The sequence below is a fragment of the Phocoena phocoena genome, chromosome 6 (genome assembly GCF_963924675.1).
Source record: "Phocoena phocoena chromosome 6, mPhoPho1.1, whole genome shotgun sequence".
Taxonomy (NCBI): Eukaryota; Metazoa; Chordata; class Mammalia; order Artiodactyla; family Phocoenidae; genus Phocoena; species Phocoena phocoena.
Genome location: NC_089224.1, coordinates 93,301,858 through 93,325,798, shown reverse-complemented (window position 1 = coordinate 93,325,798; position 23,941 = coordinate 93,301,858).

Sequence of the window (23,941 nt, the reverse complement as noted above, 5' to 3'; positions counted from 1 at the left end):
AGCCCTGGTCTGGGAAGATCCCACATGCCACAGAGTAACTAAGCCTGCAAGTCACAGCTACTGAGCCTGCGCGCCTAGAGCCCATGCTCCCCAACAAGAGAAGCCACCGAAACGAGAAGCCCACACACCGAAATGAAGAGTAGCCCTTGCTCTCCCCAGGTAGAGAAAGCTGCCTGCAGCAACGAAGACCCAATGCAGCCAATAAATAAATAAATAAATGAATGAATGAATGAACAAATTTCTAAAACTATATTTACAACTATAGAGGGAAAAAAAAAACCTACCTAAGTTCCTTACAAACCAAATGTAGAACTACATTAAAAGAAATAAGATTTCTAGGAATATGGAATAATTTAAAACTAGAAACTCAGCATAATGGCATGGCATCATTAGATCAAAGGAGGAAAACCATTCTTGAGATGAATTTTCTTTACTTGGAGATGCAAAATTTTATACCCATTCAAAACAAAATTCAAGGAAAACTAAGGATGGATGGATAATATCTTAATCTGATAGTAAATGTCTCTCTCAAACTAGCACCAACATCATACTTACTAGTAAATGCTAAAGGCATTTTATCAAGTCTACAAAGAGGACAGGAATAGTAACTTTCACCACTTTTTTCCTCTCCATTTTATTGAGATATAAATGATGTACAGCACTGAATAAGTTTTTTCACCACTTAAAAAAATAATATTTCAGCAGTTTGAGCTAAGAACAAGGCTATATTATCAATCTTTCTCAGTGATATTCTCAGTGAAAACAAACAAAAATGATAATAACAAAAAAAATCCTAGAGAGAAAAAATAATGGAAATATAGAAGTCCAGTTAAAATAACTATACTGGGCTTCCCTGGCGGCACAGTGGTTGAGAGTCCGCCTGCCGATGCAGGGGACACGGGTTCGTGCCCTGGTCCGGGAAGATCCCACATGCTGCGGAGCGGCTGAGCCTGTGAGCCGTGGCCACTGAGCCTGCGGGTCCGGAGCCTGTGCTCCGCAACGGGAGAGGCCACAACAGTGAGAGGCCCGCATACCACAAAACAAAAAAACAAAACAAAAAAACTATACTATTGTTTTCCTATACATATGGAAAAATATATCATTAAAATTTCTACAACAAGGTATAATTAAAATTTCTACAAAAATATATAATTAAAATTTAACTTAAGGGAAAACAATACAATAAGAGAGAGAATATTCAAATAAAAATTAATAAATGGAGATGTAACATGTTTTTGATAGGATGACCCAACATATCATCAGTTCTCCTTAGGTTAATTTATGTATTTAATGTGACTCTAAGCAAGACCCCAACATGGGTATTCTGGGCTTATCAGTTTTTTTTTTTTTGGTGGAAGTATATAAAGCCAAGAATATTCAATATATATGCATTAAACATTCTTAAACATTATTTTTATTGAGGTGTAATTAATACAATAAAATATCCAGATCTTGGTTTTGCAGCTCAATGAAATTTTACAATGTATATACCATTTGTGACAACCACACAAGATATAGAACATTTTCATATCCCTAGAAAGTTTCCTCATGCTCTCTCCCAGTCAACAGCCCCAGCACAAAGGTAATTACATTATTTCTATCATCATAGATTAGTTTTGCCTAGTAATGAATTGCATAAAAATGGGATCTTACAGTAGATGTTCTTTTGTGTCTCTTTTTGACATTTATCCATGTAGTTAAGAATATCAGTTCTTTCTTATTGCTCTGTAATAGTCCATTGTATGGCTATAGCACAACTTGTTTCTTCATTCTCCTATTGATGGACATTTGGTTATTTCCAGTTTTGGGCTATTAAGAATAAAGCTGCTATAAACATTCTTGATCAAACTTTTTTGTGGCTATATGCATTCATTTCTCTTGGGTATATACATAGGAAGAGAATTGCTGGATCACAGGGTAAATGAATGTTTAACTTGATTAGAAACTGATATATATCTTTCCAATGTGATTTTCACCATTTTTTCACTTCCACTAGTGTTGTGTGTGAAGGCCAGTTGGTCTACTTTCTTATCAGCCCTTTATATTGTCTGTCTTCTAATTTTAGCCATTTTCATGGTGTGAAATGCTATCTCACTGTTGTTTTCATTTTAATTTTCCTGTCTTAGTCCACTGAGGCTACTATAAAACACCATAAACTGCATGTCTTAAATAAAAGCATTTTTTAATTTCTTTTTTTTCCCTTAAAAATTTTATTGTATAATTCCGTTTATATGAAATGTCCAGAAGGGGCAAATCCATACCGACAGAAAGCAGATGGGTGGTTGCCAGGAACTGGGGGAAAAGGGGAATGGGCAGTGACTACTAACAGGCATAGGGTTTCTTTTTGGGGTGATAAAAATGTTTTAGAGTTAGACAGTGGTGATGGTTGCACATCTCATGAATATACTGAACTCCACAGAACTATACACTCTTTAAAATGGTGAATGTTAAGGTGACTATTTTCTCAAGGAAGGAAATGAAAAAGACAAATATTGTATATTAATGCATATATGTGGAATCTAGAAAAATGGTATAGATGATCCTATTTACAAAACAGAAATAGAAACACAGATGTAGAGAACTAATGTATGGACACCAAGGGGGTAAAGGAGGGGGGAGAAGGATGAATTGGGAGATTGGGATTGACATATATACACTATTGATACTATGTATAAAATAGGTCACTAATGAGAACCTACTGTATAGCTCAGGGAACTCTACTGAGTGCTCTGTGGTGACCTAAATGGGAAGGAAATCCAGAAAAAGAGGGGATATATGTATACATATAGCTGATTCACTTTGCTGTACAGTAGAGACTAATACAACATTGTAAAGCAACTATACTGCAATAAAAATTAATTTAAAAAAAAGAAAATGAAAAAGAAAGAAGCAGAACCGAAAAGAACGGAACAAAAAACCAAGCCTCTTGATTCTTCTCCTTTTCCCTTTGCTTCCCTGTTCTTCAGAATTATTCTGAATACCATTGAATCTTGACTCTTGTAACTCTCTACTGACTGGGGCATGGGTGGGGACATCACAGTCCCAGTGTGTCAAGGGCCCGTTCAGAGACCCCCAGCCCCCTGACGGGAGTCTCATCCCCACATTTACATTGAGTTGGAACATCAGGAACCACATTTAAATACAATGATTGTGGATAAGACTTCATGGAGAAATTCTTGTACCAGACAGCTTTCAAACATGGGTAGGGGCTCTGAAGTATGGAGGATGTGAGGATCAAGAGTGGAAAAAAAAGAGATTTAGTGAATATGTACCCACGTAAGAGACAGGAGGCCTGGCTTCCAGTTCTGGCTCTGATGCTCCCTTCTTGAGTGACTTTTCTCAAATTGCTTTCACTCCTTTAGATTCGTTTCACCATCCCAACTCCCAGCATTTCTTATAGGACCCAGTCTCTCCAAGCCCCGGCTCTGCCAATGGTTTACTGTCTGACCTTGGGCGAGTAGATGTCACTCTTAGGTTCTCCATTGCATCATTTTTACATGGAGAAGATTAGACCTGTCACCTGACCTTCTCCAGGCCAGAAGGTTTTATTTTCATGTCCTGACTCCGCTGTCTGCAGGCCTGTGTTTTGAACTGTTATGGAGTGTTTTTTGTTCATGTTATCTCAGCTTCCTTAGATTCCTCAAGCTAGGTCTAAAGCAGTGGCTCTTAAGCTAGCCTGTATGTGTGTGAAATTATTAATTACAGATATTATCTCATATTTCCCTCATTCTCTGCTTTTTAAAAAAGTTCTTTTTTGTGTTTTAATTTGTTTGTATTGATCTGTCCTCAGATTCACTGATTCTTTCTTCTGCTATGTCTAGTCTGATATCAAGCCCATCCAATGCCTGCCTAATTTAACTTTTAAAATAAATTTATTTATTTATTTATTTATGGCTGCATTGGGTCTTCATTGCTGCACGTGGGCTTTCTCTAGTTGCAGCGAGCGGGGGCTACTCTTTGTTGCGGTGCACAGGTTTCTCATTGTGGTGGCTTCTCTTTGTTGTGGTGCACAGGTTTCTCATTGTGGTGGCTTCTCTTTGTTGCGGAGCACAGGCTCTAGGCGTACGGGCTTCAGTAGTTGTGGCTCGTGGGCTCTAGAACGCAGGCTCAGTAGTTGTGGCGCACAGGCTTAGTTGCTCTGCGGTATGTGGGATCTTCCCGGACCAGGGCTTGAACCCATAATCCCTGCATTGGCAGGCAGATTCTTAACCATTGCACCACTAGGAAAGTCCTGCCTGCCTAATTTTAAATATTTTAGCGTCTAGATTTTACTGCTGCTAGTGCTTCCATTCCTCTGTTGAAATTCTCCATCTTTCCATAAATTAGGTCTAAATTTTGCTCTGATTTTTAGAACATTTCTAGTAGTGACTTTGTAGTCATTTTCAGTTAATCCCACATTTGGGTCATCTGTAGTTCCCTTTCTATAGATTTTATTTTTCCTTTGAATAAGTCTCATTTTCCTTCTTTCCACGACTTGTGTTTAAAAATTACAAAGACTGAAATAAATATTGCTTTCTCCCAGAGGGGGAATATCTTTTCTTCTTATCAGTCAGCTGAAGAGGAGTAAAGAGGATTTTTGCTTTGATCTTATCAGGAATTTAACAGAATTGAGGCTGGTTTGTAGCTTTAGTTAGTTTTAGGTTGCATTTGTTTTCAAACTTTTTGAGAATGCAATCTTATCTGTGTATATAACAGGCTCTTCCTTCTATTGGACTTTGGGATCTATATTTGCTTTCTGCCTTGCCCCAGATTCCCAGATGCTTCTTCCAGACACTGAGCAGAAATCTAGAGGGGAGAATTGCTGGAAGGAAGGACTAGCTATGCATTTGGGGTTCCTAAGATTCTATTCCATTACACCACCTCACATGACATTTTCACCATGCCAGTTAAAAGTTTAACTGGTTTCTCCCCACCCCAGCAGATTCTTTCTATGTAAACTCAGCTAGGGTTCCCAGGAGGAAAGCAGTCCAGGGTCTCTGCTCATCCAGGAAGGGTCTATTCGTCTCTCGGAGTCTTTAGATTCTTTTCATTCATAGCTCTCCAGTGTGTTAAAACATAGGAATTTTTATTTAATCCATATTTTTATAATTTTTCTGGTGAGAGCAATGATCTGTCACAACCTTCTGCATCTTAACCTGAAGTAAAATTCTGCAATAGAATTGTGAAAAAATAAAAAGAATTATGAAATGACATTTGCCTCATGGAAATTTAGAATGTATTATAATTTCACATTGTGGTGTTGGCACAAGAGTAGACCAATGTAGTTAAATCAAACAGAATAGAAAGTCAAGAAGCAGAAAAGGTTTTAGCTTGCGATAAAGATGGTTTTCCCCCAAATTTTGCAGGGTAATGTATTCTTCAATATAAGGGAGAAAGTATCTATTTGTAAAAAAATAAAGTTAGAGCCTTTCCTCGCCCAGTACTCAAAAAGAGATTACATAGGAGTCAATTTGAAAGATGAAACTACAAGACAAAAATTCTTAAAAATATGGAGGAACAGATTCTGCTTACAGGGTTAGTAAAATATTTCTAAGAATAAAATTAAAGAAAAATAATAGAAGAGAATAAGAAATAGATTTTTTCTACCTCAAAAATTATGAACAAATTTAAAAGTCCATCTCTAAAGCAGGTAAAATATATTTGTAAAATAAATGACACAGAGTGTTATCACCCTCAATATATAAAGAGCTCTTATAAATCAACAAGAAAAAGGCAGTTAGGAATATGTCTTAACAGGTATTTCACAAAGACATACAACTGTCTTAAAATATTAAAAAAAATACATCATTAGTAGTCAAAAATCCCTCTTATACCATTTTTTGTTTCTTACTCCAGTGTGTGTGTGTGTGTGTGTGTGTGTGTGTGTGTGTGAGCGGGAGGAATAACCTTAATATTCTTCTAGGCTTTTAAATGATAATTTTATAGTGAATAAAAAATTTGTCAAAGAGTGAATTGCCTAAAACATAGTTAACCTGCAGTATTTCAGAAGCCTGCTTTGCTTCTATTCAGTCTACTTAAGTAGCTGTTGTTTTCTGTGCCCATTTTGTGGTACTACTTTTAATGTGTTTCTTTGTGAAAGTTCTTTTTTTCCAGAACTCACTGGAACTTAGGTCTGGATAGGGTCAATATAATAATAAATTCCACTGGCATTTGCCCAAGGCTGAGAGAGAAAGCCCAGCCCTTTCATGTCTCACTGGATTATTTCTCTGGTGTCTTACTTTAGCTCATGCTCTTCTACCATGTGCACACTTTTGACTGTGTGATGTTCATGCAACTTCCTGAGAATTGTGACTCAGCATCATCACCACTACCGGTGTCCACCATGACAACATTGAGGACATTGCCAAAAGATGATTTCTCAGATCCTTACGCCCTTGAGTGTCTAAGTGTCACTGCAATTCCTTTAGTCCTCACTAAACCAAAGCTGTGTATGTGGGTGAAGAATGGGGGAGCCTGCATCCTTCCTGACCCCGTGTTACACTTTTTCACCCGGGTAACACTGTGCTCCTTTTTCTTCCTTGGGGTAACAGCTCATTTACCTCACAATCCTTCTGTCTATTCCAAGGTACCAGACTAGGAACCACAACCAAGATATACCCTTTTATTCCATCCCAGTTAGAGAGTAGTCTCCCAGACAAAGTTCATCTGAACTTTCTTCACACACAAATTAGGGCAGACAAAAGAACACCTAAGATGCCTGGTCCATCCCTTGTCTGTCATGTCCAGATATGAATGAATGTCCTTTACGATCATCTACAACATGCAAGAACACATTCACAGGCTGAGTTAGAAATGAATGATGCTCCATTCCCCTACCTCTCTCTGAATTTTTCCTTCACAAATGTCAGGAAGGAGTGAGTGATGCTCCATTCCATGATGTTTTTGAATTTTCCTTCACATGTGGCGGAAATTCTACTCCAACATTGACTGTACTGTTAATACTTGTTTGACCTCAGCTAAACCATTTTGCTCTAGGGCCCTCATTTTCTTTCTCCATAGGATATGCCAATATCTTTATCTATAGTCTAGGGACATGGTGACATAACACTGATTGACTAGAGGGAAGCAAGTAGCAGAGAAGCCCATGGCAAGCATACTAAAAATCTTAAGACTCTAAACCAATGAATCAACTAAAGAGGCAAAAACTTCCCTAAGAAGGAGAAGTGACCTTCTGAGCTTTTGTCCCTCAGGGGATATTAGTTTTACCTTTCCTGCTAAAATGATAGCAGCCAGGCTGGGAACTTTGGATAGATTATTTATTCAATGTGACAGCCCCTCCTCCTTTTTCCCTCCCTCTAACCCTTTACCCATGACCTTTCCAGACTCTTCAAGTTTTTTTAAACAAATCTCATCAAAGAATCAAAATTAGATGAATAGGCATTGATCACCTGAGTTATTTTTGTTTCTCTTTGTCTCAAAAAAAAAAAAAGTTTAAACATTTCCCAGGTGATCTTTACCTATGAAAATTAATGGCAACAACAGCAGCCTTTAAAAAAATGTTAAATTATCACCGATGTTCAGAAAAAACAAAAGTTCTGTACTTCCAACCGCATGTGTGGTAGAAGGAAAAATGAATTCTTGAAAGAGGCCTGTTGATTACAGCTTTCTCTTGTTAAAAGAGAGATTGCTCAGTGGGAAATGAAAGATCACAAATCTTCTCCTTTTAGAAACAAAAGATAGAGTTATAATACTCTAACGGAAAGAAAACCTTCTCCCTCAATGAGCTACCCAAACACTGCACTGCTTGAATAATGCGCTGAGTTAAGTAGTGAGGCCTGAGATGCAGTAATTACTCCAAGGAGGCTGCAGGGAAAGGAAAGTACATTCCAGACACCTAATCATTTACAATTGAGTTTAATGAGGTAGTAATTTACAGCTTCGGGGTGGAAGTATGGAAAGGTCCCTGCCAGGAGCTGGGCAGACTCTTTAAAATCCTGGAGTTTAATGAAGGCATTGGAGGATGGACGCACACAGCCGAACTTGTGTAATTCCATCTGCTCAGGGCTTGGACAGGAAGTAAATGACAGGGCACTTGGGACCTACATCTGGAAACAACATGTTTCAAAGGATTTCATAAATCCTGCAGTAAAAGAAGAAGAAGAAAGAAGGAAAAAAAAAAAAACAGAGGTGAAAGGGCATAATTATAGGGGGATGGGGAAGCACAACAGGGAAGGGCCATGGCAGGTTGTTTTTAGTTTGAAGAAATAACATTTTCTAATGTCAAGGTCAGTCATGATAATAGTTGACAAAACACGATTGTGATTGTCAAGCCCAATATGAAAACAGAAGGGACTGAAGTTTCCTTTCTGGATAGGATTTCCGTGAAGACGGCAAAGGAGTTCAGCATCCACTGAAGTTACCTGAACACCCCTTTTCAATCTTCCAGTAATGTTGCTGGTACCTTCTTTATTGTCATTATTTCTTGCTTCATAGTATAGTGGGTTAATTTTACTTTTTGTTTGCTGATACTTTTAAAATCCAGCTAGCACATGAAGGGAGTTTGTCTTAAAGAGCTGGAAAAGGCTCAAGGTATAATTATGTAGTGTGGGGATAAAATGTAGCTGCTAGACTGGGCTTTCATTATGTCATACCAGTGATTGACATATGCAGAGGTCAGTATTTGTTTTCTTCTCACTTAGGCCGAATGTCCTTCATCTTTCATTTTATGTAACCTCATTTCAAATCTCCCAAGTGTCAACCTCGTTCTACCCAATTTCCAAATCCTCAAAAACCAAAGTTTCCTCATTCTTTCCTTTTTTAGCTGTTTCTGCAATTTGGGAAGAAAGTTGAAGGCACAATGAGGGTAGATCGAATGGAACAGAGAGGAGCCTTTGCATTTCTTGACTTTTAGGAACAAGGATCCAGGTTAAAACTCATCCCTTCATCAGGCTATTATAAAATATTTAGGAAGGAAACACTATGCGGCTGTGTGCCATGCAGGCAAGCGGTGCTAGGAAGGGAAACAGTGATCACAGTCACATTCACAACTGTAATTGCTCTCACAGGGCTGGAGCATTTACTCTGTGCTGGGTGGTTTACATATATTATTGCATTAATTCTTTCAGTAACCCTGAAAGTAGGAAACAGGCCATACTTTTATGCCATTTTGCAGATGAGAAAACTGAGGCTTATAGAAGTTAATTTAATAGCTCAACATCACTAGGATTAGTAGGTCGAATGGAGAATTCATACTCAAGTCTGTCAGATTTGAGAGCCTATAATCTTTTCAAAATTTAATTTAATTTATTTTTTATGCAGCAGATTCATTAGTTATCCATTTTATACATATTAGTGTACATATGTCAATCCCAATCTCCCAATTCACACCCCCCCCCGCCCACTTTCCCCCCTTGGTGTCCATACGTTTGTTCTCTACATCTGTGTCTCTATTTCAGCCTTGCAGACAGGTTCAACTGTACCATTTTTCTAGATTCCACATAATATGTGTTAATATACGATATTTGTTTTTCTCTTTCTGACTTAATTCACTCTGTATGACAGTCTCTAGGTCCATCCACGTCTCTGCAAATGACCCAATTTCATTACTTTTTATGGCTGAGTAATACTCCATTGTATATATGTACCACATCTTCTTTATCCATTCATCTGTTGATGGGCATTTAGGTTGCTTCCATGACCTGGCTATTGTAAATAGTGAGAGCCTATAATCTTTTAACTCCTATGTTATATTACCTTGAATTTTATATGTTTGCATATCAGATTGTAGGGACTTTAAAAAGGTTTGGCCAGAATGCAGAGTGATGGTCCTAATGACATCTAGGAAACCATTCCATTCCCCCGCAAAGGAAAATCTTTAAAGTATCTCATATGACGTTTGGACTACTGAATACAGAAAAAAAAGGAGTGTTTTTTTCTCATGTAATATCTTTTAAACCATAGATCTTAGAATCTGGCTCAAAGAAAAGGGAAAATTGGTTTTCAAAAGCTTTATTTCCCTATTTTCTGGAGAACGAGTTGTTTTCCATGTCTTGAACACAGTCTTTTGCTGATTAAAAATCAGAAACAAGTTTTTAAGTTTCTCAAGATCTATAGTCTACGTTTTGAAAGTCTGGCAAAATCTGTTCCCTGGAATAATAATTATTCTTTGGAAAGCTATGTATACCTGTCCACCACAAGAAACATGTGACAAGGTACTTAGTCATGGTTTCAATCCACATGAACTGGGAAAGACTTTCAAGTTAAATAAATCTTCACACGTGTGACAAAAACAAGCTTCTATACACTATGGGTAATGCCAGCAGTGAAATCTGAGACCGGAAGCACTTAATAAGGGTGGAAAAATTTGAAAATTTTAATATTACGCTCTTGTTTCCTCTCTTTCTGGTCTGCAGAGTTAACAGCCTGATTATTGAAATTTCCCTTGGTACTATTAGTTTATTTCCAGTTTTGAGAATATTATACTGCTAATCTTAGAGAAACCAATCTCTTACTTGGAAAGTGTATGTGTAGTTACCCTCAAATAAGACCATTTTCTCTCTTTAGAAGATCACAGAACTACTAAAGTAAGTAATCTCCCATTCCCCGGACCAGTGAGTACCAACTTATGTTGGATTGTTAATATCAGATGTCAATTCCACGATGCCAAAGTTGTGATATAGAAATTACATCTCACATACCTTTGGCATGAGTCAAACACAAATTAGAAGTAAAAATCAAGCCCACTTGCTGATTCTCTTTTTTATTCTTCGGAGAAGTACACTGATGTTCCATTTATCCAGCATGCTTAGAGGTTGAGCTCTCCCATTAAATAGATTTTTTTCCAGAAATTTTACCTCTTCAAATGCAGCCTTTAAAAACTTACCACCAGATTCTATGGATATTTTTCTAAAGTATACGCGTTATCTGTCTGCCTTCTTAAGAAGAAGATACTGAATACAATTTAGTCTCATCCTCATGAGCTCAGATCATTGTTGTAAACAATTACTGTCGTATGTTACCCTGTACTTGAGTGTGGTAGGAGAATCAGTGTTGAGGTGTGAAGGGCTATTGAGATGTGAAGGGCTGTGCTAGCGCTCAATGAAAGCACACTAGGTCATTTAGGTTCTTGGAAAGGCTTTTGGAAATTGTTTGTATGTCTGTGTGTGGGTGTGATCCCTCTAGTACCGTCCTCATAGTTGGTTACTTTTAAGCTTCTGTGGTTGGAATACCTAGACCTAAACTTGTGGCTCTGAGAGCCTGCTAATAAGCTCCTCGTGTGTAAGCTTGGGCTTTCAGACATCTGCTGAGGTCACTTAGAGGCTGTGGTTGTTCCTCATTCTGGATTGTGCAGTAGATATCCAAGACTGCCAGATTACTCGCCTCTGAGTAAACAGGCAGTTTCTCTAATGTTATGCTTATTTTGCAAACTAGTAAATGGTTTCACAACGCTTCGTCTCAAATCATCATAGACCCTAATTTACTAATGATTCTGCCAGCTATTCCAATCACCCCATCAGAGGCCCAGGTTGTAGCGTGAAGCTTTGGTTGTAGCATGTAGCATGATTTTAAAGTCAGGTACATCTGCATTTGAATCTCTGCTCCCCAACTTAATAATTGCATAATCTTAGGCACGATAATTTATCTCACCCGTTCATTTAACAAATATTTATTGAGTACCTGTTATGTGCCAGGCAGTGTTCTGGGCTTCCGGGATAGAGTTCTTGGAGACTACAGCTCATTGGGGGAGATAGGCAACAAACAAGCAAATAAATATAGGTGTGTGAGATGGTGCTGTTGCAAGGGATATGGAAGATAAAGAGTGTGAGTGATGGACGTAGGTGTGGGGATGTTTATGAAAGCTGTTTCAGCGGAGGGGTTGGGAGGAAAACCTGATAGAAATGCATTTGAATAAGACTTGAGACACCTTGTATAGTCAACCTTTTATAGAAGTTTTGCAGTAGAGGAAGACAGAGATGTGTTATGATAGCTGGTGGGGAAGAATGTGGGGTCAGGTGAGGGTTTTATTTTAAGATCTGGCATTTCTGAATGCTGATGTGAATGACTCAGCAGAGAGAGGAAAACTGAAGATGCAGAGGAGAGAGGAAACAATTGCTGAAGGAGTGTTGTTGGGTTGGCCAGAGCAGTGAGATCTACCGCACAAGTGGTGGGCTTGGCCTCAGCTCCGAGGCTGAGAGTTTATCCAGGGCCACAGGAGGGATGGAGGAGAGTAAGGGCACACAGAGCAATATGTCAGTAGAAGTGGTCGAAATCTTTTTCAGTTGCTTCTGTTTTCTCAGTGAAAAGGAAAGCAGGCTCATCATGTGAGAGCAGAGATGGGGAGGAAGTGTTGGTTTGAGGAGAGAGAAAAAGGTATCAGCTAGTCACCTTCGAGAACAGGCAAGTGAATGAGCTACAGAAATATAGTTGAATTGCTGGGAAGCTCTAAGTGACCATTTGAGTTTAGTGATCATCCGTGTAAAGCTAGATCAGTTATTTTCTTTTTTATGTAACACACTTCCCCCTTTTTGTTTTTATACCTTAAAAGAAAAGTTGTAATACTGTCATTGCCTCTGAGAAGTACTGGATATTTCTGTCTCCTTTCCCCCCCTTCACTCCCTTTCACAATTTCTTTCCCTTGTTCCTTAACTCCTAGGGAAGCCTGTTAGTGGTTTTCTCTTTTCAGTTTCCAAAACAGCTTACACACACCATTATTAGAGCACTCTTCAATAAGCCGCAATCAGTTCTTTACATTTATGCCTCCATTCTCATCCCTACTATGCACATATTTCTACTCCCAGCCCCTAGTACAAGATCTTCATATTGTAGATTTTTAAGGTAAATGTTTACTGAATGGAGGACGGAAGGCAAAATAAAAGTTCTGCCTTTAATTTCCATATTTACAGTTCTGATAGATGTCCCATTTCTGGCACTCAAAGGTTAAAAAGCAAATCACCCTTCCCTTTGTGTCTCTAGAGACGGACTAACAGTGATTTTTGTTTTCCTTTGGATTTATTTCGGAGAGTCCATTTCTTTACCTAATATTTGTTATTTTTCTTCTGGTATGTCTGAACAATGAAGAACATTTCTTGGCACCCATTTAACAAGGCACAGTCAAAAAAGATTTATTTTCTAACAACTGTTTCCCTTTCAGATAATGGCAAATTACATAAAACATTTTTAGGTCAAACAAGGCAACTGAGAAATTTTGACTTTGACCACGGCTGAGGCAATTTGCTGTGGAGATGGCTGGAGGCCCACAGAGGTTCCTGAAGCCAGTTGGGGGCTGTAATGGGTTTCAGATGTGCTCTGAATAACACTGAAGATAAATGTCCCAGAGGTAGATTATTGGAGGGCTCTTTAGCTGTTTCTAATAACATTTTCTTTAAAATTCCAACATATTTTTTTCTACAGATGCATATAATAATTCCAGCATGAACTAGTGGGCCTGAATGAAAACTACATGTTTGTTAATAATGTTCCATTTCCCCCTAATTATGAAAGGAATTCATGGTCTTGGTAGAAAAATTGAAAGTTACAGACAACTGTAAAAAACAAAATAGAATCACATACATATTTACATACATAGATTTACATACATACATTTATCTAGTTGAGATCATGCAGAATGTAGTTCTGTATATTAGTTTTTATGTGATATTATATCCTGAGCTTTTGCTCTCATCTTTACAGATGTTTCAAAGTATGAATTCAATAGTCTTATAATATTGTACAGCAGTTTTCTCTTTCACGGTTTTCCATAAAGTCTTAGGGATTCTTAGAGGTGTCCCGGGGGCCACCACAGAACTTGGGGGAAGCAGGAGTTGGGACAGAGGCCATTGAGTCTAGGCTCCCCTTGTACTTTTCAAACAGAGCAGCTCCACATTGAACTAATTTATGTATATGGCTTCTGCACAAAATTCTCCTTGAAGAAGGATTCCCAAGCATATCAAATTTGAAATCAGTTACCCATGAGCCATAATTTATTTAACCATTTTGCATTTGTTGCATATCCAGTGTTTCTGTAGTTTTAAGTAATATCATGGACAGCTTTTAAATTATATAATATAAATGTAATATATTCAACATAAATATGTAAATAAATATATAATGTATATTTAAATTTATAAACTATATAAATATATAAGTATTCCTTTAGGGTATATATGTATAAATAGATCCAAACTCAGATACTGGGTCAAGCATAGATGCTATTCTTTTGTGCTAGAGAAATATGGCCTGGAGGATGGTTGTGTAACTTCAACTCCTAACAGCAATGTACAAAAGAACCTGTCTCACAGCACATAACTGACCCTTTCTTGGTGTTATTTTCTGTTTGTTGGTTGAAAAGTAGCACATCACTGTTATTTTAATAAGCAATTATTTTATTATGGTAAGGCTAAAACCTTTAATCTGCATGATTGTTAGTGATTTTTTTTTTTTTTTTTTTTGCGGTACGCGGGCCTCTCACTGATGTGGCCTCTCCCATCACGGGGCACAGGCTCCGGACACACAGGCTCAGCGGCCATGGCTCACGGGCCCAGCCGCTCCACGGCATGTGGGATCTTCCCGGACCGGGGCACGAACCCGTGTCCCCTGCATCGGCAGGCAGACTCTCAACCACTGCACCACCAGGGAAGCCCTAGTGATATTTTCTTGCATGAATTTTCTTTGCTAAAATTTCTGTTGGCAGATTAGTGTTTTGCCAGTGGATTGTAAGATTTATAAGTATGCTTTGTCTATTAAGGGTATTAACCTTTTTTCCTATTTGTGGCTAGTTTTCCAGTTTGTCACTTAAGTATTATGATGATTTTCTTATATCGTTTGACATATTTTATGGAGTCGAATTTATCAATTATTTGCTTTATGATTCTTTCCGTGGCTTTTACATTAGGAAAACCTCTTTCCATTTACTTAAACCTTCACCGATAATTTCTAATAGTCCAATAATTTCATTTTTAAAAATTAACATTAATTCACAAAAGTTTATTTGGTATTAAGATATGTTTTGTTTTAAATTTACAATAGCTAATTTTTATGTTGCTTTAAAAAATAATTCATGCCAGCCTTATTGGATTATTAATGTGTGAGAATGCAATTGATTTTGTGTATTGACCTTTCATACAACAATTTAGCTAAACTGTATTATCTGCTTTGGTAGTTTGCTTGAAGAGTTTCTTGGAGTTTCTAAATGTCAAGAAATATTACCAGGAAATAATTATTGTTTTGTTTCTTCCTCTCCAACCTGTATGCCACTTATCTTTTCTTCTTTGCTTACCCATCTGGCAAGGGTGTCTGGTGCAGTGTTGAATAGAAGTATTGATTGTGGGTATCCTTATCCTATTCCTATCTTCAAAAGGAATGCTCCAACTTCTCAACATTCGGGGTGATTGTTGTAGGCTTTCAGTAGATTATCTTTATCAGGTTAAGGAAGTTCACTTTTATTTTCATTTGCTAAGAGTTCTTTAAAATCATGAATTATTTTTGAATAATAGAAAATCATTTCCTTCATCCATTGGAATGTTCATGTCTTTCCTCTTTTATTTTGTTAAAGTGACTGAATTACATCAATTAGGTTTTTAGATGTGAACCCATATGAAATGGGACATGAATGAATTATTTATTTTATACATTGTTGGATTCAATTTGATAATATTTTGTTTAGGTATTTTTTGATCTATATTTTTAAACAAGACTGGATTAATCTTTCTTACAGTACTTCCGTGTGCTTTTGGAATCAAGGTTATGTAAACATTATAAAATGAATTAGGGATGTTCCTTATCTTTTTATTCTCTGGAAGAATAAGTATGGTAGAATAAGTCTGCAAAACCAACTGGGCCTGGTTGTACAGACATGTATCATAATAATAAATTTATTCTGGTCGGTTGTCTGCAGAGGTAGACATGAGCAATGGGACAAGAGGATCCCATCCTTGTCTGTACATGAAACTCTATTTGCCTTTTCTGGAACCTGGGCTGATGTGACTTGCCTTTGCCAGTAGAATGCAGCTGTAGTCGTGCTGTGCCCGCTGTGGCCAGTGGGAGGCTGGGCACCTTCTGTTTTGCTTCTCTTGTGATCAGTCACCATGTAAGAAATTCAGGCTAGGTTACTGAATGGTGAGAGGAGAGAGAAGTGATTGACTGAGAACAAGAGAAGTCAGTAACAATCTTGGAACCTCCAAGCCCCAGCTGAGCTGCTATAGTCAATACAATGTGAGGTAGAAATAAGCTGTCTATTCTGAGCCTTACCAAAATTTCAGAATCTTGAGAAGCAATGAATGATTTTTTTTTTTTGCGGTACGCGGGCCTCTCACTGTTGTGGCCTCTCCTGTTGTGGAGCACAGGCTCTGGACGCGCAGGCTCAGCGGCCATGGCTCACGGGCCCAGCCGCTCCGCGGCATGTGGGATCTTCCCGGACCGGGGCACGAACCCGTGTCCCCTACATCGGCAGGCGGACTCTCAACCACTGCGCCACCAGGGAAGCCCCACAATGAATGATTTTTATTCTAAATTCTAATGTATACTTGGGTCTGTTTCAGTCTCTTATCATTTAGTGTGATTGGTATCATCTATTTTTTTTTCCTACCCATCTCTCACATTGTTCTTAGTATTGTTTGATTGCATACATTAATCTGGTAATGCAATTCCCCCTTCTTATTCTTGTTTTTCAAAATATTGTAGCTATTGCCACCTGTTTTTTCTTTCAGGTGAATGTCAGAATATTTTTGTCAATTTCCTAAACCCCTTGGAACTTTCATTAGAATTGCATTAAATTTATGAATTATTTCAGGAAGAATATTTGCATGGTTATCTTTATACTCTAGATTATGATTTGTCATTTCATAGCTTCAAATATTTTTACATTCCTTAGTCATTTTTTAGTCTTTACGTATTTTATTTGATCCTTCCTTCATTCATTCAGTTAACTACTAATTCAGGGGCACATTTCTTCCTAAGCTCAAGCTTGCAGCCCACTGCTAGCAAGTGTACAGGACTTTATAGAAGGTGCTTTGTATAATAATCCTATCACCTGGTATTATTTTATTTTCTACTTCATAGTCTTTTCCTATTTATTTTTATTTTATTGTGATTCTGATGTATTAGGGCCACCTGGAGTTACATTGTGTACATTAATGCTCAGAGTTTTTTTTTTTTTTTTTTTTTTTTAACATCTTTATTGGGGTATAATTGCTTTACAATGGTGTGTTAGTTTCTGATTTATAACAAAGTGAATCAGCTATACATATACATGTGCTCCCATGTGTCTTCCCTCCTGCATCTCCCTCCCTCCCACTCTCCCCCTCCCACCCCTCCAGGCTGTCCCAAAGCCCCGAGCTAATATCCCTGTGCCTTGCGGCTGCTTCCCCCCAGCTATCCACCCCACCTCGTTTGTTAGTGTGTATATGTCCATGACTCTCTCTCGCCCTGTCAAAACTCACCCTTCCCCCTCCCCATATCCCCAAGTCCGCTCTCCAGTAGGTCTGCGCCTCCATTCCTGTCTTATCCCTAGGTTCTTCATGACATTTTTTCCCCTCAAATTCCATATATATGTGTTAGCATACGGTATCTGTCTTTGTCTTTCTGACTTACTTCACTCTGTATGACAGACTCTAGGTCTATCCATCTCATTACAAATATCTCAATTTCATTTCTTTTTAAGGCTGAGTAATATTCCATTGTGTATATGTGCCACATCTTCTTTATCCATTCGTCCGATGATGGGCGCTTAGGTTCTTTCCATCTCCGGGCTATTGTAAATAGAGCTGCAATGAACATTTTGGTACATGACTCCTTTTGAATTTTGGTTTTCTCAGGGTATATGCCCAGTAGTGGGATTGCTGGGTCATATGGTAATTCTATTTGTAGTTTTTTAAGGAACCTCCATACTGTTCTCCATAGTGGCTGAACCAATTCACATTCCCACCAGCAGTGCAAGAGTGTCCCCTTTTCTCCACACCCTCTCCAGCATTTATTGTTTCTAGATTTTTTGATGATGGCCATTCTGACTGGTGTGAGATGATATCTCATTGTAGTTTTGATTTGCATTTCTCTAATGATTAATGAGGTTGAGCATTCTTTCATGTGTTTGTTGGCATTCTGTATATCTTCTTTGGAGAAATGTCTGTTTAGGTCTTCTGCCCATTTTTGGATGGGGTTGTTTGTTTTTTTGTTATTGAGCTGCATGAGCTGCTTGTAAATTTTGGAGATTAATCCTTTGTCAGTTGCTTCATTTGCAAATGTTTTCTCCCATTCTGAGGGTTGTCTTTTGGTCTTGATTATGGTTTCCTTTGCTGTGCAAAAGCTTTGAAGTTTCATTAGGTCCCATTTGTTTATTTTTGTTTTTATTTCCATTACTCTAGGAGGTGGGTCAGAAAGGATCTTGCTGTGATTTATGTCATAGAGTGTTCTTCCTATGTTTTCCTCTAAGAGTTTGATAGTTTCTGGCCTTACATTTAGGTCTTTAATCCATTTTGAGCTTATTTTTGTGTATGGTGTTAGGGAGTGATCTAATCTCATACTTTTACATGTACCTGTCCAGTTTTCCCAGCACCATTTATTGAAGAGGCTGTCCTTTCTCCACTGTACATTCCTGCCTCCTTTATCAAAGATAAGGTGTCCATATGTGCATGGGTTTATCTCTGGGCTTTCTATCCTGTTCCACTGATCTATCTTTCTGTTTTTGTGCCAGTACCATACTGTCTTGATTACTGTTGCTTTGTAGTATAGTCTGAAGTCAGGGAGCCTTATTCCTCCAGCTCCTTTTTTCGTTCTCAAAATTGCTTTGGCTATTCGGGGTCTTTTGTGTTTCCATACAAATTGCGAAATTTTTTGTTCTAGTTCTGTGAAAAATGCCAGTGGTAGTTTAATAGGGATTGCATTGAATCTGTAGATTGCTTTGGGTAGTAGAGTCATTTTCACAATGTTGATTCTTCCCATCCAAGAACATGGTATATCTCTCCATCTATTTGTATCATCTTTAATTTCTTTCATCAGTGTCTTATAATTTTCTGCATACAGGTCTTTCGTATCCTTAGGTAGGTTTATTCCTAGATATTTTATTCGTTTTGTTGCAATGGTAAATGGGAGTGTTTTCTTGATTTCACTTTCAGATTTTTCATCATTAGTATATAGGAATGCCAGAGATTTCTGTGCATTAATTTTGTATCCTGCTACTTTACCAAATTCATTGATTAGCTCTAGTAGTTTTCTGGTAGCATCTTTAGGATTCTCTATGTATAGTATCATGTCATCTGCAAACAGTGACAGCTTTACTTCTTCTTTTCCGATGTGGATTCCTTTTATTTCCTTTTCTTCTCTGATTGCTGTGGCTAAAACTTCCAAAACTATGTTGAATAAGAGTGGTGAGAGTGGGCAACCTTGTCTTGTTCCTGATCTTAGTGGAAATGCTTTCAGTTTTTCACCATTGAGGATGATGTTTGCTGTGGGCTTGTCATATATGGCCTTTATTATGTTGAGGAAAGTTCCCTCTATGCCCACTTTCTGGAGGGTTTTTATCATAAATGGGTGTTGAATTTTGTCAAAAGCTTTCTCTGCATCTATTGAGATGATCATATGGTTTTTCTCCTTCAATTTGTTAATATGGTTTATCACATTGATAGATTTGCGTATATTGAAGAATCCTTGCATTCCTGGAATAAACCCAACTTGATCATGGTGTATGATCCTTTTAATGTGCTGTTGGATTCTGTTTGCTAGTATTTTGTTGAGGATTTTTGCATCTATCTTCATCAGTGATATTGGCCTGTAGTTTTCTTTCTTTGTGACATCCTTGTCTGGTTTTGGTATCAAGGTGATGGTGGCCTCGTAGAAGGAATTTGGGAGTGTTCCTCCCTCTGCTATATTTTGGAAGAGTTCGAGAAGGATAGGTGTTAGCTCTTCTCTAAACGTTTGATAGAATTCACCTGTGAAGCCATCTGGTCCTGGGCTTTTGTTTGTTGGAAGATTTTTAATCACACTTTCAATTTCAGTGCTTGTGATTGGTCTGTTCATATTTTCTATTTCTTCCTGATTCAGTCTTGGCAGGTTGTGCATTTCTAAGAATTTGTCCATTTCTTCCAGATTGTCCATTTTATTGGCATAGAGTTGCTTGTAGTAATCTCTCATGATTTTTTTTATTTCTGCAGTGTCAGTTGTTATTTCTCCTTTCTCATTTCTAATTCTATTGATTTGAGTCTTCTCCCTTTTTTTCTTGATGAGTCTAGCTAGTGGTTTATCTATTTTGTTTATCTTCTCAAAGAACCAGCTTTTAGTTTTATTGATCTTTGCTATCGTTTCCTTCATTTCTTTTTCATTTATTTCTGATCTGATTTTTATGATTTCTTTCCTTCTGCTAGCTTTGGGGCTTTTTTGTTCTTCTTTCTCTAATTGCTTGAGGTGCAAGGTTAGGTTGTTTATTCGAGATGTTTCCTGCTTCTTAAGGTGGGCTTGTATTGCTATAAACTTCCCCCTTAGAACTGCTTTTGCTGCATCCCATAGGTTTTGGGTCGTTGTGTCTCCATTGTCATTTGTTTCTAGGTATTTTTTTATTTCCTCTTTAATTTCTTCAGTGATCACTTCATTATTAAGTAGTGTATTGTTTAGCCTCCATGTGCTTGTATATTTTACAGATCTTTTCCTGTAATTGATATCTAGTCTCATGGCGTTGTGGTCAGAAAAGATACTTGATACAATTTCAATTTTCTTAAATTTACCAAGGCTTGATTTGTGACCCAAGATATGATCTATCCTGGAGAATGTTCCATGAGCACTTGAGAAAAATGTGTAATCTGTTGTTTTTGGATGGAGTGTCCTATAAATATCAATTAAGTCCATCTTGTTTAATGTATCATTTAAAGCTTGTGTTTCCTTATTTATTTTCATTTTGGATGATCTGTCCATGGGTGAAAGTGGGGTGTTAAAGTCCCCTACTATGAATGTGTTACTGTCTATTTCCCCTTTTATGGCTGTTAGTATTTGCCTTACGTATTGAGGTGCTCCTATGTTGGGTGCATAAATATTTACAATTGTTATATCTTCTTCTTGGATCGATCCCTTGATCATTATGTAGTGTCCTTCTTTATCCCTTTTAATAGTCCTTATTTTAAAGTCTATTTTGTCTGATATGAGAATTGCTACTCCAGCTTTCTTTTGGTTTCCATTTGCATGGAATATCTTTTTCCATCCCCTTACTTTCAGTCTGTATGTGTCTCTAGGTCTGAGGTGGGTCTCTTGTAGACAGCATATATAAGGGTCTTGTTTTTGTATCCATTCAGCCAATCTGTGTCTTTTGGTGGGAGCATTTAGTCCATTTACATTTAAGGTAATTATCGATATGTATGTTCCTATTCCCATTTTCTATATTGTTTTGGGTTCGTTATTATAGGTCGTTTCCTTCTTTTGCATTTCTTATCTAGAGGAGTTCCTTTAGCATTTGTTGTAAAGCTGGTTTGGTGGTGCTGAACTCTCTCAGCTTTTGCTTGTCTGTAAAGGTTTTAATTTCTCCATCAAATCTGAATGTGATCCTTGCTGGGTAGAGTAGTCTTGGTTGCAGGTTTTTCTCCTTCATCACTTTCAGTATGTCCTGCCACTCCCTTCTGGCTTGTAGGGTTTCTGCTGAGAGATCAGCTGTTAACCTTATGGGGATTCCCTTGTGTGTTATTTGTTGTTTTTCCCTTGCTGCTTTTAATATGCTTTCTTTGTATTTAATTTTTGACAGTTTGATTAATACGTGTCTTGGCGTATTTCTCCTTGTATTTATCCTGTATGGGACTCTCTGTGCTTCCTGGACTTGATTAACTATTTCCTTTCCCATATTAGGGAAGTTTTCAACTATAATCTCTTCAAATATTTTCTCAGTCCCTTTCTTTTTTTCTTCTTCTTCTGGAACCCCTATAATTCGAATGTTGGTGCGTTTAATGTTGTCCCAGAGCTCTCTGAGACTGTCCTCAGTTCTTTTCATTCTTTTTTCTTTATTCTGCTCTGCAGTAGTTATTTCCACTACTTTATCTTCCAGGTCACTTATCCGTTCTTCTGCCTCAGTTATTCTGCTATTGATCCTATCTAGAGTACTTTTAATTTCATTTATTGCGTTGTTCATCGTTGCTTGTTTCATCTTTATGTCTTCTAGGTCCTTGTTAACTGTTTCTTGCATTTTGTCTATTCTACTTCCAAGATTTCGGATCATCCTTACTATCATTATTCTGAATTCTTTTTCAGGTAGATTGCCTATTTCCTCTTCATTTGTTAGGTCTGGTGGGTTTTTATCTTGCTCCTTCATCTGCTGTGTGTTTTTCTGTCTTCTCATTTTGCTTATCTTACTGTGTTTGGGGTCTCCTTTTTGCAGGCTGCACGCTCGTAGTTCCCGTTGTTTTTGATGTCTGTCTCCAGTGGCTAAGGTTGTTTCAGCGGGTTGTGTAGGCTTCCTGGTGGAGGGGACTAGTGCCTGTGTTGTGCTGGATGAGGCTCGGTCTTGTCTCTCTAGTGGGCAGATTCACGTCTGGTGGTGTGTTTTGGGGTGTCTGTGGCCTTGTTATGATTTTAGGCAGCCTCTCTGCTAATGGGTGGGGTTGTGTTCCTGTTTTGCTAGTTGTTTGGCATAGGTTGTCCAGCACTGTGGCTTGCTGGTCGTTGAGTGAAGCTGGGTGCTGGTGTTAAGATGGAGGTCTCTGGGAGATGTCCACCGTTTAATATTATGTGGAGCTGGGAGGTCTCTTGTTGATCAGTTTCCTGAAGTTGGCTCTCCTACCTCAGAGGCAGAGCCCTGCCTCCTGGGCTGGAGCACCAAGAGCCTTTCATCCACACGGCTCAGAATAAAAGGGAGGAAAAGTAGAGAGAATTATTAGAAGTATGAGGAAAGAAAGAAGGAAAGGAGGAAAGGAAGGAAGGAAGAAAGAAGCAAAGAAGGAAAGAAAGGAGGGAGGGAGGGAGGAAGGAAGGAAGGAAGGAGGGAAAGAAGGGGAAAATGTAGAGAGAATTATTAGAAGTTTGAGGAAAGAAAGAGGGAAAGGAGGAAAGGAAGGAGGGAAGAAAGAAGCAAAGAAGGAAAGAAAGGAGGGAGGGAGGGAGGGAGGAAGGAAGGAAAGAAGGAGGGAAAGAAGGAGAAAATGTAGAGAGAATTAGTAGAAGTTTGAGGAAAGAGAGAAGGAAAGGAGGAAAGGAAGGAAGGAAGAAAGAAGCAAAGAAGGAAAGAAAGGAGGGAGGGAGGGAGGAAGGAAGGAAGGTAGGAGGGAAAGAAGGAGAAAATGTAGAGAGAATTAGTAGAAGTTTGAGGAAAGAAAGAAGGAAAGGAGGAAAGGAGGAAAGGAAGGAAGGAAGAAAGAAGCAAAGAAGGAAAGAAAGGAGGGAGGGAGGGAGGGAGGAAGGGAGGAAGGAAGGAAGGAAAGAAGGAAAAAAGACAGAAAGAAAGAAGATACAGTAAAAATAAAATAAAGTATAATATAGTTATTGTACTAAAAAATATTTAGAACAAAAAAAAAAAAAAAAAAAAAAAGAACAGATAGAACCCTAGGACAAATGCTGGAAACAAAGCTATACAGAGAAAATCTTACACAGAAGCATACACATACGTGTTCACAAAGAGAGGCAAAGTGGGAAAAATCATAAATCCTGCTCCCAGAGACCACCTCCTCAACCTGGGGTGATTTGCTGTCTAAAGGAGGGAAGGAAGGAAGGAAAGAAAGAAAGAAAGAACGAAGGTAAAGTACAATAAAGTTATTGCAATTAAAATTAATTATTAAGAAAGAAAAAAAAATTTTTTTTTTTTTTTTTTTTTAAAAAAAACCATGGACGGATAGAGCCCTAGGACAAATGTTGGAAGCAAAGCTATACAGAGAAAATCTTACACAGAAGCATACACATACACGTTCACAAAGAGAGGCAAAGGGGGAAAAATCCTAAATCCTGCTCCCAGAGACCACCTCCTCAACCTGGGGTGATTTGCTGTCTAAAGGAGGGAAGGAAGGAAGGAAAGAAAGAAAGAAAGAACGAAGGTAAAGTACAATAAAGT